This window comes from Salvelinus sp. IW2-2015, unplaced genomic scaffold, assembly GCF_002910315.2.
Source record: "Salvelinus sp. IW2-2015 unplaced genomic scaffold, ASM291031v2 Un_scaffold2337, whole genome shotgun sequence".
Taxonomy (NCBI): domain Eukaryota; kingdom Metazoa; phylum Chordata; class Actinopteri; order Salmoniformes; family Salmonidae; genus Salvelinus; species Salvelinus sp. IW2-2015.
Window position 1 is genome coordinate 117,997 of NW_019943662.1, and position 15,640 is coordinate 133,636.

At 39.8% G+C, this 15,640-nt stretch overlaps 1 pseudogene; it reads left to right on the forward strand.

The window, feature by feature from the left end:
• Positions 1–4,614, forward strand: part of LOC112073687 (potassium/sodium hyperpolarization-activated cyclic nucleotide-gated channel 1-like) — a 55,103-nt pseudogene extending 50,489 nt beyond the window's left edge.
• Positions 4,615–15,640: the final 11,026 nt, after the last annotated feature.

Below are 15,640 nucleotides of genomic sequence, written 5' to 3' on the forward strand. Positions count from 1 at the left end.
ATGCCCTGACCATAAACACATACAAAAAACAATAAAACAGGTCAGGACCGTACACTGGTGGGTGCCATACGCCTTCCACTTCTTAATAATGGTCTTAACTGTGCTCCGAGGGATATACAAAGCCTTTGAAATCTTTTAATATCCATCCCCTGACTTGTGCCTTTCCACAACTTTATCTCATAGATCATTTGACAATACCTTTCGGCCCATAGTGGGATTCTTTGCTTTGAATTGTACTACTAAGCAGTGGAGTCCTCTATGAACAACTGCTTTTATTCTGAACTAATCAAAGTCACTACAATTGATCACAAATGGAGCCAATTAGCTTGATGTGTGATCTGGAAGGTGGTACATTTGCAATTGCAATTCTAAGGGGGGTGTTCAGTTATCCAAATAGGGTATTTCACTATTTTACATGTCATTCATTTTAGGATAAAAAAAATATATAATAATCTCACTTGGATATTGTGTGTTACTGTGTGTAAATACAGCCGGAAAATGTATAATTGTATGTGTTTTCATTTCAGTCTGTAAGGCAATAAAAGGTGAACATTTTGAAAGGGGGTTGTGACTTTCTATACCTTGTATTTTTGTATTTTAAAAAAATGTTTTATAACTTCATGTCACTAACTTAAACTGTCATTAAACAAATATGTTACAGTAGTGGGGACCTATAGTTTTTAGACTGTGTTGAAATATGTTTAATAGTGGTGGTTGAATCCTTACAGTGTATTCTGCAGTTTATAGCCAACTGTGGTACTACTGAATGTGAAGTTAAATTAGTAAGGCGTAAATTGAATGTGTTTTTTAATTAGATATTGATTCCTATGGTGTATTTGGGAAAATTATTAGAATCAAACCTTTTTTGGGGGGGGGGGGGGGGTAATCCTAAATCCTTATACTACTCTCTATATTAATATCTTACCTTTTACCTCTTACTTCTTAATATCTTATCACTATGTACTATTATGTTTTTTTTCTTACTACAGTACTCTCACTCAGATTTCCTTATACTTATACCATAGTCACCCCATTTATACTCACTGTTATCACACCTCATAATACCAGTGTCATAACATCCACCTTTGCTGGAGTGTATATAGTGTGGTTTGTTAATATGTTAGCATGTGTGCCATGGCTGAAGTCACCTAACGCGCTAACTGATCTACTCCTAACAGGAAAGAAGAACAGCCTGCTCCTCCAGAAGTTCCGAAGGATCTGAACGCTGGGGTGTTCAACACACAGGGAACGAGATATTGAGGCAGATAATCCGGCAGGACAGGGAGATGGTGATGATGGTGGACCGCAAACAGTCGGTCACAGGGATGTCGGTCACCGGGATGAATTCCACCCCGATATCTGGAAATTCCATAATTAACTCTCCGGCTCAGCAGCCCTACACCACTGCCCTGGGCAACAACCAGTTYCAGCAGTCAGCCRCCCMTTTRACMTACAGYGCTTCGGSCRTCATTGCCCCCTCCGCMGCAGCCGCCGCCCGCATCCTGCCWGCCTCGKCGCAGGGWGTCTAYCCYGTCCCCAGYGTCWYCCAYRGCAACCTGAMCTCATCCTCGCCYGTCCCCCAGACYCCMCYCTCTCTCCAKCAGCAAGGGKCYATCATGTCCCCRGTATYCTTCAMCACGGCTGTGTGCAGTCCACCCGTGCAGACCCCTGGGCTGGCGGGACGCAGCTTCCAGTATGGCTCGCCCACCGCCTCCCAGCTCTCCCTTATCCAGCAGCCGCTGCCTACTGCCCTACCACCCCAACAACCACTACCACAGCAACCACAACAGCTGCCCCAGCAAACAGGAGGAGCTGCAGCCTCCTTGGCAAAACAACAACCACAGCAGCAGCAGCAGCAGCAGCAGCCAACACAGCAGCAAGTCCCTTCACCTCAGAGGAGTGAAATTCTCCACAAGGGCAGCCATACTCTCCAGTCTGGAAGCCTGAGTCAAGATGTGCGCCACCTATCTGCCTCCCAACCCTCCCTGCCCCATGACACATCCCTGGGGCCCAGAGCGCACCCCGGAGTGTCCGGGGACTGCCTGTCCTCCATCGCCCTGCCGGTGGCTGCGGTCCAGGGGACAGGTATGCAGAGCGGTCTCCGCACCACAGTGCCCCAGAGGGTCAACCTGTTCCGCCAGATGTCATCGGGAGCATTGCCCCCGGTGCGAGCGGCGTCCTCTACAGACCAGCACAGGGATTCCACAGGTTCTAGAAAAGATTCTAGAAGAGATTCTAACTTAAGCAGTACAGAGACCGACCAAGATAAGATGCGGTTCGCATCGAATTTATGATCCCATTTTACTTTTTTAAACTTCTGTTTGAATTCATTTTTAATGGAGATACAAAAAAAGAAAGGTGAAATTTAGTGTTTTTTTGTTTTCTCGCATTTTTCTTCAGAAAAAAAATAACCTCATAGAATTCCTGTACAGACTACCCTTGTATTATATTTTAGACACATTTTCTTCCTAAACTTAAGAATGTATATTAAACAAATATATATCAATGTGTAAATCCAACTAGAATATTTGGCAAAGACTTTTTAAAAGCTCTAGTATATAAAACATGAGTATTCCTTTCCGAAAAATATAAATATACAATGTATGGATATTTTTTTTGGGGGGGGGGAGTTGTTTTGTTTGTTTGTTCTTTTCTGTTTTTGTAAACTGGAATGCGTCGTGATGAATCCTGTGATGAATTTTTTTTTTTTTTTTTTTGTACCTGCGAAAAGAGTAACAAATATCTTCTCATACTACGCAGCTTTGTCACCACTGTGGAATAACTGACGCAAGCAAACCTTGAAACTGTCAAAAAAGCACACACTCAAAACATAAATCTGATAACAAATTAGCGGAACCTTTGTCTTACCTTAGCAATCAAACACAAGTACAGTAGCTAGGTGTTCCATTGCTCTCAGCAATACATCCTCTTGAGCCACAAAAATCTTCATACAGCGGTTCGGGTCCAAAGGGAATGAAATAAATAGAATTGCTGCTTTTATTTTCATTTTTGGAGAGAAGGATGTTGTGTGGTGTGGGCAAGCGAGGGATGGATGGATGATTCTGTTTTGTCTATTCCTAGTTTCAGACAGTGATAGACGTTATGTAATGTTGCTTAAAAAAACGGTGTACATTTATAATATTTCTAAACTAAAGATTATCAACATTATGCAATAGACTGTGATATGAAGATTATCTATATGTGTGTTGTAAATAGTTTTATAGATCTAGTATTTGCAGATACTGTGTGGTGCATTCTCAATCATAACAGTATCTTACTTCTTTCAGGAACCTGGATATCATTTATATGTGGAAAACAAGTGAATAAGTGACAGCAATACATATGTTCATTAGAGATAAGAAAACCTTAATGCAATAGCTAGCACTACTTGATACTGAGCAATGCCTGTTCTGAAGTCAAACTGAGAATCCTTATTTGTCTGTATAATATGTATGTCCTTGTTTCATAATTCATTTATTTAAAAAGTTCTTAGGGATAGGCATCCCGTCAACGGGACAGTTGTAAATCATGCAGCACCGAGGGTCACGATCGCAGATTTTAGAGAAACAACAAATGTCGGTACATATAAGTGTCTTATATCGGATGAAAGCTTAAATTCGTTTTAAGATAACTAACACTTTCCAATCTACAGTAGCTATTACTGCAGGGAAAAAATGCCATGCTATTGTTTGAGGAGAGCTCCTAACAACAAAACACTTTTTTCACCGCGATAGGTTTGATATATTCACCTCTGAAGGTGACATGTGAACTTACATTCTGAAATCTTGCTCTGATTTATTATCCAAAGGGTCCCAGAGATGACATGACGTGTCCTTTTGTTAGATAAAATCCTTTTTCATATCCTAAAAAATATCCTAGCATTTCCACATGTTCAATTTGCAAAGAAAGGAATCTGTGAAAATCTTACCCTGAACATTGTTTCAACCAGTAAAATCACGTTCGTATTTATTCCACAGAGATCCTAGAACGTAACCAGACTTCACTATATCATTCAGAGTGTAGTATATCCTATAGGACACCAAATTTGGTCAGAGAGTGACGCCTTCATGGCATGCCTATGACGCGGGCAGTCTTCACTTGATTGACTATAACTTTGTCAAATATGCACCAATCGGGTCAAACAAAGCTAGCTAGATATACGGGAGTATATGGAAACGTCATATCTGTCGCAAAATGTTGCTGCTATCCTTGTGCGACAGCAAGCCTTTTCCTTTTGGAGAAAAGTTATAAGAATATGTAGAGTTATAAAGTTATGAAGACTGGGTGTTTTGCAAATGTTGAACTTATAATATGGCTACTAATACTGGAAAATCGAAATCAAAGTCCAAGTATACAGATATGATGATATTCTTGCAGAAAAATGTAATGTTAATGTAAATGTCTCCTACATGATTTGCCCAAATGTACCTGGGTGACTTCACACTAAATGTCATGTAGTTCACTCATAATTCAAGTTATCCGTCTGAAACTTTGCACATACACTGCTGCCATCGTGTGGACACCATCGGACACCAACCAGAGCGATGGCTCGATTTCCGACTTTTCTGTTGTATTTCAAAGATGGTGGTAGAAAAAAATAAAAAATAAATGGTTGTTTTTTTCTTTGTATTTTCTTCTACCAGATCTATTGTGTTATATTCTCCTACATTCAATTCACATTTCCACAAACTACAAAGTGTTTCCTTTCAAATGGTACCGAGAATATGCATGTCCTTGCTTCAGGGCCTAAGCTACATGCAGTTAGATTTGGGTATGTCATTTTAGGCGAAAATTGAAAAAAGGGGTTTTTAAAACATCAAGCAAGTACATAAGAAGAGAAAGAAAGATGAAAGATACTTTTTTACACTTGAGAATTTAACACTCATTTATGAGGTCGGCTGCTTAACACTTTATTATACACTTCAAACATGTTTCTTCTTTATGCTACTCCATCTTTGGAACAATATTATTTCTAGAGATGCTATATATGATTTCAATAAAATGGATAAAACCAATAACTTTAATTTGACCAATATATTCATGCTACACAATACAGACATACCTTGTTAAAATGTACGTGAAGTTGTCAATAATATTTTACTGTGGGTGTGTTGGGTGAGTTGCCTACAGCAATTAACAGTTATCATATGTCTGACGACCCACACACAAAATGCCACTTTAGAATTACTGTAAATATGAATCATTGTTGAATCTTATATCTTGACTGCAAATGTTTTAATTACTTTTGACACCATTTGATTCCCTATTTTTTTCATGAAATTGTTGCTTTCGTCCACTGAAAGAACTGTTATGTTATATTCTGTCAGCATTTTTTTTTATTGTTGATTTTTAACATTTTCTATTCATTGACTAGCCTTTCATATCATGTATTGTGAATAATGTGATAGAATAGTGTGGCAGGTTGAATGCCATTTTTAAAAAGCCCATTCAACTCAATGGAAAGAAATCTTCCTGCCGACAGACAATTTATACATTTTCTAGGACTTTTTCAGCAATATGACTATGCTGTAGGTTTGCATTCTAGGAGTGTATAATATCAGCTGTTAACTGGGTATTACTGTGTTGTCAGCTTACCAGTCACAGTCAACTGATGTTGAAGAGACAGATGTGACTTTTCCAGACACTTCTGGAAGTGTCATAAGTCAAGTGTTCAGGGACGATTTTCCAAAAATGTGTCATTAGCGCGAGATCAACACATGCTGGTTTGCATTAAGGTGTCTTTCTCTTGTGTGTGTGTGAATTCATCATATCTGGGCCTAGATACTCTAAACTGACTGGGGAATATCTTAAAAACAGAATACTGTGACTAACATGGGTAATAAGAAGAGTAATTTTTGGGTTGTTGAAAATTTCAATCAAATCAAACAAATTTTCAACATGCTGACAATTATATTCAACATGTGCAATAACAACACATTACAGTAAACAATAGTAACTGTAATAATAGCAACAAAAAAACATGTATGCACTCATTTATTTAGTATCCTGAGGGTCCAGAAATGTGACTCAACTGTGAGTCAATCAAATGAGGTCAAACATGATGACACCGCTTACCCTGTACAGTTGTAGGCTATTTGACATGCTTATGAATTTATGTTTTTGTTTGTTAAAGAACCCAATGAATTGTGTATCACGACCATGTGAGTAATGAGTATGATATTTTCCTCACACACAATAACAACAACCTCTCATGGTTTTAGAGTTGGTCTTCATGGCACCAAACAGGCTCTATCAGTACAGAGTACCCATACAGATAGTTTTACAAATATTTTAACAGTACTTCAATACAGACGTGTTTCAATATTCTACCAATACAGAGTCCACCCACAAAATGTCTCATAAAAAGCATGCACTCACAAACACTTAAAAAAAGGATAATATCAACAACAACAAAAATGACGTTCAATGCACTGTGAGATTATGTTTTGTTGTTTTGTTCATTGTTTGCCTCGACATTATTCATGTCTAACGGAAGCATTTGAATTTTCACAAAAGGACATTAAGTATTTGTGCCTAAAACTATCGCAATGTTCCATTCTTTTTTGTTTTGCGTGTGAAGAGCTGCGGCGCACACATACATTACTTTATCATATGTGTTCTATGTTTCAGTATTTTTATAGAGGAAGATGTAAGCAATGAAGATGGCCAAATGTCTCTGGAATTTTTTAAGACAATGTGAACTTCTATAAAATGGTTCTGTCATTCTATTCTAGCATTCTCAGAATTACAGTAATGACTAGTACAGTAAGAAATGCAGTCTATAGAACTGGGAAGGTATAACATGACAAGTTGACTAGACATTATAGAAATTCTGAGCACATGTATAACTTTCTTTGTAGCTAGCCACTGATGTTGGGCTGATTATTAATATTGCGCATAATGAAACTGGCCAAAGCAAAACATTCTAAGTAATTTTCTTTGTTTTGAAAACCGATATAGACTCTTCAGTCAGTTAGATTAAGTGGAAAGAAGGTTAAAAGGGAGATAGATATATTATCTAGATTGGAACTCTCTGGCCCATAAAATAGGGTTCTAAACGTGGAGAGATGTTCTATTCCAACAAAGAGCGCTTAAGCCTGTTCTGCCACAGTAAGTGTATAGGAACTAGTACTGTACACAGTTCAGATGGATAGCAGCACTGTTGGTTTGTGCTGTTTTTGATGCATGCCTTTGGAGGGAAAGTTTCCTAACTGCTTTTTTCACAATAATTCTGACCACAGCTAGCTAGCATTCTGGAATGGGCATTATGATGATGTATGTAGCACAGCATGAAGGGACACGTGCGTTTACCATTTTAGCAGTATGGAGAACACTGAATAAACCAGCACATAACTTTGTATAGATATATATTTTTTTATTTGTGCAAAAATAACAAAAGAACAGTGCCCAGAGAAAGGAAATAGGACTTGCATTCACAAAGCCTCAGAGTAGAATTGCTGATCTAGGATCAGTTTTAACTTTTAGATTATAATGAAGATTATATGGACACGGCACTAAACTGATCCTCCTAGATCAGCACTCACACTCTGAGACGCTTTGTGAATACGGGCCCGGACCTTTTGGTTTACGACCTCGACAGTACAGGTTTAATATGTTTACTGATAATGTGCATGTTGTAGAGCGAGAGGGGAAGATTATGGAGATAAGGTTGTAACGAGCCACACCTACACTCCCCTTAAACCCTGCTGACAGACCTGATCATTGTTGAGCTCATTCATGGTAATTAACCAAGGCTGGGTAAAAATAAGCAAATAGTTGGTTACTTGACACAGGCTAAGGAAAGGTACATGTAAAACTTTCTTAGAACTATATGCAGACAAACGGCGTTTGTCAAAAAATTGTTTTATATTTCTGTTTTTATTTTTGTTTGTTTGTAAATAAACCTTCAAAATATAGAAAATAGAATACATTGTCATTTAGCTGCTGAGTTTGCATGTCATTTTGTTTCTCAATGGTTTTAGACAGACAGACAGACAACGATTCCAATCGATCAATAATCTCTCATAGACCACATTTTCTCGTTTCATATTTGATACAGCTAAAGACAGAGAGATGACTGAGAGGAATGCGATGGGATTGAGGGATGATAGAGTGAGAGGAGAGTGGTGGGATGGAGGGATGATGATGATGGAGGGTGGTGGTGGCGGCGACGGTGCCATCAGGAATAGAGTTTATCAGCAGTTACTGGTGAGATGAATAATGGGTGTTCGTTCTGGAGCTCTGGGGATATCCATTCATTACCTCATAATACAGTTATCACTCATAAGGTATTCATACATTAAGACAGATGCCCCTCCACCTGACAATGCACTTCAGTTGAGGACACCATGGTACACATGTTTAACCATATCCTCTATAGTGCATAGGGCTCTGGTCAAAAGTAGTGCACTATATAGGGAATGTGATGACATTTGAGATGAAGCCAGTGACTCATATCTGAAGGTGTACTGTAACTGTGCTAGTTTATTTGAAAACAAAACATTCATCATTTAGGGATGACACTTATCTTATTACTTTTGTTTTTACAAATTCAAGTAAAGGTAAAGACAAGATTTACTGATAATTCGTGTTTTGCACGTCCCTCACTCGGTCGTCGTTGCCAATGTTATCAAAGTTATACAGACTCCACAGCCATGTTGATGTCCAAAAGTGGAACGAGAGCTAATGACTGTTTCGCCTAAAAACACTATAGGGGCTTGGAAATACGATGACATTGTTCAAGTAAGCAACTATTTAGTAGGAAAAAAACGGTGTCATCATCGTCATCATCTCATCAAATTTACAATGTTGTCATTAGCTAGCAAAGTTTGTCAAAAATACGTCGCAATTCTAACGTTAGCTAGCTAAAATCTTGTGTTCTCCACTCAATCTTAGCTAGCTAGCTAGCTAGCTAATGTTATACAGCAACTAAAGTAAATCTGGAGACATTAATATTATGACAAAAGGTTTTCCCTCTATTCATTTGCATTCTTTAGAAATGTAATTATGTTGTCAAGCCACAGTAATGCACCATAGACCAAATCTTCATCAGCGCCCATTGAGAATGCATTGAGTAGAATGTTCAGTTGGTCATCAGTCCTAAAAGGAATGTCCAAAACAATATTGTGACGAAATGTGCATTCCATGAATACTATACACTACCGTTCAAAAGTTTGTGGTCACCTAGAAATGTACTTGTTTTTTTAACTTCTTTGTGATAGGGGGCAGCATTTTCACTTTTGGATGAATTGCGTGCCCATAATGAACTGCCTCCTACTCTGTCCCAGATGCTAATATATGCATAGTATTATTACTATTGGATATAAAACACTCTGAAGTTTCTAAAACTGTTTGAATGATGTCTGTGAGTATAACAGAACTCATATGGCAGGCAAAAACCTGAGAAAGAATTCCAAACAGGAAGTGAGAATTCTGAGACTGGTCAATATTCAACTCATCGCCTATTCAATTCCCCGTAAGATATGGATCTGTTTGCACTTCCTACGCCTTCCACTAGATGACAACAGTCTGTAGAACGTAGAATGAAGCCTCTACTGTGATGTTGAGCCGGATGGGAGGTGTTTCAGTCATTGGTCTGGCAGAATGCCACTTCCTGGTCACGCGCGTTCCAAACGATATCATCTTGCTTTCCATAACTTCTAGAGAAACAAAGGAATTCTCCGGTTGGAATGTTATTGGATAGTTATGATAACAACATCCTGAAGATTGATTCTCTACTTAGTTTGACCAGTTTATATGACCTGTTATATAACTTTTTGAAGTTTTCGTCCGAGTTCGCCTGCATCTGCACGAGCGTTTGGACATGTGCACAAAACATGCTAGCAAAAGTAGCTACTTAGACATAAGTAATGGACATTATCGAACAAAACAACGATTTATTGTGGAACTAGGATTCCTGGGAGTGCATTCTGATGAAGATTCATCAAAGGTAAGGGAATATTTATGATGTCATTTCGTATTTCTGTTGACTCCAACATGGCGGAGAAATGTTGTTATATCTTAGTGCCGTCTCAGATTATTGCATGGTGTGCTTTTTCCGCATTTAAAAAAAAAATCTGACACAGCGGTTGCATTAAGAACAAGTGTATCTTTAATTCTATGTAAAACATGTATCTTTCATCAAAGTTTATGATGAGTATTTCTGTTATTTGACGTGGCTCTCTGCAATTTCTCCGGATATTTTGGAGGCATTTCTGAACATGGCGCCAATGTAAACCGAGATTTGTGCATATAAATATGCACATTATCGAACAAAGCATAAATGTATTGTGTAACATGATGTCCTATGAGTGTCATCTGATGAAGATTAAAGGTTAGTGATTAATTTAATCTCTATTTCTGCTTTTTGTGACTACTATATTTGGCTGGGAAAATGGCTGTGTTTTTCTGTGGCTATGTACTGAGCTAACATAATCGTTTGGTGTGCTTTCGCCGTAAATCCTTTTTGAAATCAGACATGTTGGCTGGATTCACAACATGTGTAGCTTTAATTTGGTGTCTTTCATGTGTGATTTCATGAAAGATTGATTTTTATAGTAATACAGTATATTTGAATTTGGCGCGCTACATTTTTTCTGGCTTTTGGCCAAGTGGGACGCTACCGTCCCACTTATCCCAGAGAAGTTAAAGAAAAGCAATTTTTTTGTACATGAAAATAACATAAAATTGATCAGAAATACAGTGTAGTCTTTGTTCATGTTGAAAATGACTATTGTCGGTGGAAATGGCAGATTTTTTTATGGGATATCTACATAGGCATGCAGAGGCCCATTATCAGCAACCATCACTCCTGTGTTCCAATTGCATGTTGTGTTAGAAAATCCAAGTTTATCATTTTAAAAGGCTAAATGATCATTAGAAAACCCTTTGCAATTATATTAGCACAGCTGTAAACTGTTGTTCTGATTAAAGAAGCAGTAAAACTGTCCTTCTTTAGACTAGTTGAGTAACTGGAACATCAACATTTGTGAGTTCGATTACAGGCTCAAAACGGCCAGAAACAATGAACTTTCTTCTAAAACTGGCTCTAACCAGAATAGAAAGAGGAGTGGGAGGCCTCTCAAAGTCAACAGTGAAGAGGCGACTCCGGGATGCTGGCATTCTAGGCAGAGTTCCTCTGTCCAGTGTCTGTGTTCTTTTGCCCATCTTAATCTTTTATTTTTATTGGCCAGTCTGAGACATGGCTTTTTCCTTGCAACTCTGCCTAGAAGGCCAGCATCCCGGAGTCGCCTCTTCCCTGTTGATGTTGAGACTGATGTTTTGTGGGTACTATTTAATGAAGCTGCCAGTTGAGGACTTGAGGCATCTGTTTCTCAAACTAGACACTCTAATGTACTTGTCCTCTTGCTCAGTTTTGCACCGGGGCCTCCCACTCCTTTCTATTCTGGTTAGAGACAGTTTGCGCTGTTCTGTGAAGGGAGTAGTACACAGTGCTGTACGAAATCAGCACAACAGTTTTCAGCTGTGCTAACATAATTGCAAAAGGGTTTTCTAATGATCAATTAGCTTTTTAAATGATAAACTTGGATTAGCTAACACAATATGCCATTGGAACACAGGAGTGATGGTTGCTGATAATGGGCCTCTGTACGCCTATGTAGATATTCCATTAAAAAAAGAATAAGTCATTAATCAATGGTCATTTACAACATCAATGTCTACACGGTATTTCTGATCAACTTGATGTTATTTTAATGGACAAGGAATTTGCTTTGCTTTCAAAAACAAGGACATTTCTAAGTGACCCCAAACTTTTGAACGGTAGTGTAACTAGATTATTTTAAATGTAGGATATTCTATATGACAATGTTGTGACTCAACTACCCGAAAGTGTACTGTAATTATGCTACTTTATTGGAAAAAAGACCATTAATCAAATACTGAGGTAATGACAGATACATACATTTGCATAAGTCTATACATACAGTACCAGTCAAAGGTTAGGACACACCTCTTCATTAAAAGTTTTTTTCTAAAAATGTTTACTCTTTTCTACATTGTAGAATAATAGTGAAAAAATCTCAACTTTGATATAACAACTACGGATATTGTAGTAACCAGAAAAGTGTAATACAAATCAATATATATTTTAGATTCTTCAAAGTAGCCACCCTTTAACTTGATAACAGCTTTGCACACTCTTGGCCTAGGCTGTCATTGAAAATAAGAATTTGTTCTTTAACTGACTTACCTAGTAAAATAAAAAATATATCATTAGGAGTGTAGTATATCCTATAGGTGTCACACCCTGGCCTTAGTATTCTTTGTTTTCTTTATTATTTTAGTTAGGTCAGGGTGTGACATGGGGAATGTATGTGTTTTTTGTAGTGTCTAGGGTGGTTGTAAGGTTTAGGGGGTTTATTAGAGTAGTTGGGTTTATGTTTAGTATAGAAGTCTAGCTGTGTCTATGGTTGCCTGAATGGTTCTCAATCAGAGACAGATGTCATTAATTGTCTCTGATTGGGAGCCATATTTAAGGCAACCATAGGCACTAGGTTTTTGTGGGTAATTGTCTGTGTCTATGTGTAGTGTTTGTGTCAGCGCTATTGGTAGATATAGCTTCACGGTCGTCAGTTTGTTATTTTGTTAGTTTGTGTCTAGTGTTTGGTTCGTGTGGTTTTTCCTGTCTTCTAAATAAAGAGAAGATGTATTTTGCACACGCCGCGCCTTGGTCCTCTCTCTCTCCCATTGACGATCGTGACAATAGGACACCAAATTTGGTCAGAGAGCGAAGCCTTAATGGCGTGCTGATGATGCAGGCATTCTTCACTTGATTGAATAACTTTGTCAAATATTTACCAATCGGGGTCAAACAAAGCCAGCTAGATAGCCAATGAGCTGTGCTTTACGGGAGAATGCTGCAAGCCTTTTCCTTTTGGACAAAGATATGGAGAGTTATGAAAAGTGTGTGTTTTGCTAACTTTGAACTTACAATATGGCTACTATTACTGGAAAAGCTAAACCAAAGTTCAAGTAAACAGATTTGAAGATATTCTTACAGAAAAATGTAAATGTCTCCTTCACAATTTGATTTACAGAGGGTTGAATGCGGTGTTTTTACCTAACTACAGGTTGGTAAAATCAAACCACTTTTACGGTGAATTTAACCACTTCCGGTTGCTCAAGGAAGCTTAGAATCAACACAGGTAATCCTCATAGTGGCCTGATGGATTGTCATTGAAGACAGTTTGATATGGCATTCATAACCCACATAGGCTTCAGGTTGAAATTAGGGCAGCAGGCAATGTATTCCTATGGGGAGAGATGTAAACTGTTAGAAGAAAACACCCTGTTTTTAAGGGTTAATTCCATACGGTCAAGGTTAGGCTTGCACAGATTGGGAGGACCTTAGGAACGTTCCTGTGCTTGAATTATGCTTCTAGCCTTAACGGTTCTGCCGCTGTCACCCAAAAGCACCTAAAATTTAGGTCAGGTTTCATTTTGGGCCTATTTTTTTGCACGGTCGGTGTGGTCAGACCAAGCGAGCATCTTCTTGAATGCGGCACGGCCTGGAGACTATGGTGATGCCATTTGATTGCCTTTCAGTGTTGATTTCAGCCTGTCTGTCAGTTTCTAGTACAAAGTGTGCTTCCTGAACATCAGGACTGTATTGTTTATTATCTACTTCACTTGCTTTGGCAATGTTAACATGATTCCCATGCCAATAAAGCCAAAATCAGAACAGTGTAAATGTGAGACAGTCCTTAAGAGTCTTCGGAAGAGGAAGTCTTGTTGGTCGGCTCCCCTTCATTCTAGCTGCATCAGGGCTCCCCTCTTTCCTTGTGCACCTTCTCCTGCAGCTTTATCCTCCTTGAGGCAATGGCTTTTTTGAGTCTGACTTTATTTGAATTCAGTTGGTGCATACCTTGCAATGTGACAATGGGGGAGTGGTAGGGCGACTTGTTCTTCACTTTGAGGGGTGAGATTAGCATGGGGCGCCTGAGGATCGTCTGCTTCCTCCTTGGGGTAAGTTCCTGCTCCACCTGAGGCTTGGTCACCTTGGAGGGTGTCTTCTGACAGAGCAAAAACAAGACTTTAGATATATCTCAAAATGCACACTTGACTGTTATAGTGGATAAGTACATTTTGCTAATCGAATGTGTCCTGTCGGAATAGCTAATCTTACTGGAGGTTGTTTGGCCGTCTTTTCCTCATCTTTGTCCTCCTCCTGTGAGTCCCTGGCAGACGTGCCAGACTCCTGGTACACCACCTTGGTCTCTTCAGGGGTGGTGCTCCCCTCGGAGAGGGAGGCATCCTCTCTCACCTTCCGCTTTCTTTTTCTTGAAGTGGTTCTCTGCAACGACTGTGGTATCTTCTCCCTTCAGTGCAGCCTCGAAGAGTGCCCTGGTTTCACTGGCTTGAGACGGATTTAAATTGATAGCATAAAATGTATCTGCCGTCTGGATGTCATGGCACATGAAGTTGGCCACCCTTTCCCTGTCAATCTTCGGGAGCATGTTTTTTACCTATTAGACTAAGACACACACAAAGATTTGATATTACTTCAGACAACAGTGCAATAGGATCTTACAATAATTTAATTCCTATCTAATCTGACCTACATGAGTGACAGTGTAGGTCCGCAGGTCAGTGAAGGTAGGACTTTTGGGCAGACCCATCTCCTTCCACACCTCCCTCAGGTCGGCAGGCAGGCATTCGTTATCCACCTGGGAGGGCCCCTGTCGGCTGGCCATTGGCCAGTGTTTGGACGGACGGTTCCTCCCGCCCCATGTGGATTCGCCTCTATCGAGGGAGCCCCTCCGCTTAGTGAGTCCAGGTACAACCTCTATGTTGTGAGGGGCTACCCGGGTGATCCTGCCAGTAGCATATGCTTGTCTCAAAGATTAAGTCATGCAAGTCTAAGTACATACGGCTTAAGGAACCCGGATGAGTGAACGTGGGAAGGGTATGAGAGAATTAAAGAGATTTACGGGGTACAAGTGACTACTTTGCCGAATCCTAGCCAGGGAAATGTCTTTGATGCGTTTCTCCACCCAGAGTGTCTAGACTGGGTTACCAACCGTGGACCCACACATACTACGCCTGGGGCATGAGTGCGATCAGTAAAGCCTGGATATGCGAAATGAGAGAATCGAGTTGCGAAATGAGACGCGAAAAGCTAAATTTCAGTGGAAAAATAAGCTTTGCTTAAAGAGAAGAAGGTCTCGGAGTTCCTGACCATGGGGTGAAAATGACTGAAAGGCTCTCCTCCTCGCAATAAAGTAACTAGCGAAAACGTATCCTTCCAGGGTATGTCTCAGGCCTCGGACCCAGATCCTCCAGATGCCCCGGAAGCGAGGGAGGACGCGGGCAAAAGACACCTACCCTAGCATCGTGGGATGGGGTAGTGATGTCGTGTTGCCACCACAGCCAGTTTATGCTTCGAGAGAAGGGAGGAATATGCGTACCCCAGCCAGCTGCTCGAAGGGAATGGCTTCACAAAGTACCCTTCTGGTATCACTACCCGACTGTGATTTGAGCTGTGGATGATGTGTAATATCACTTGGAGCCGTTGGGGAGGCGGTGAAGCACTATGCGGTGGTGCACCCGGCGGTCTCAGTGATATTTGTGTCGAGTGTGCGGGAAGTCCAGCGAAAATAGCCACTCCATCTCCTGCCAT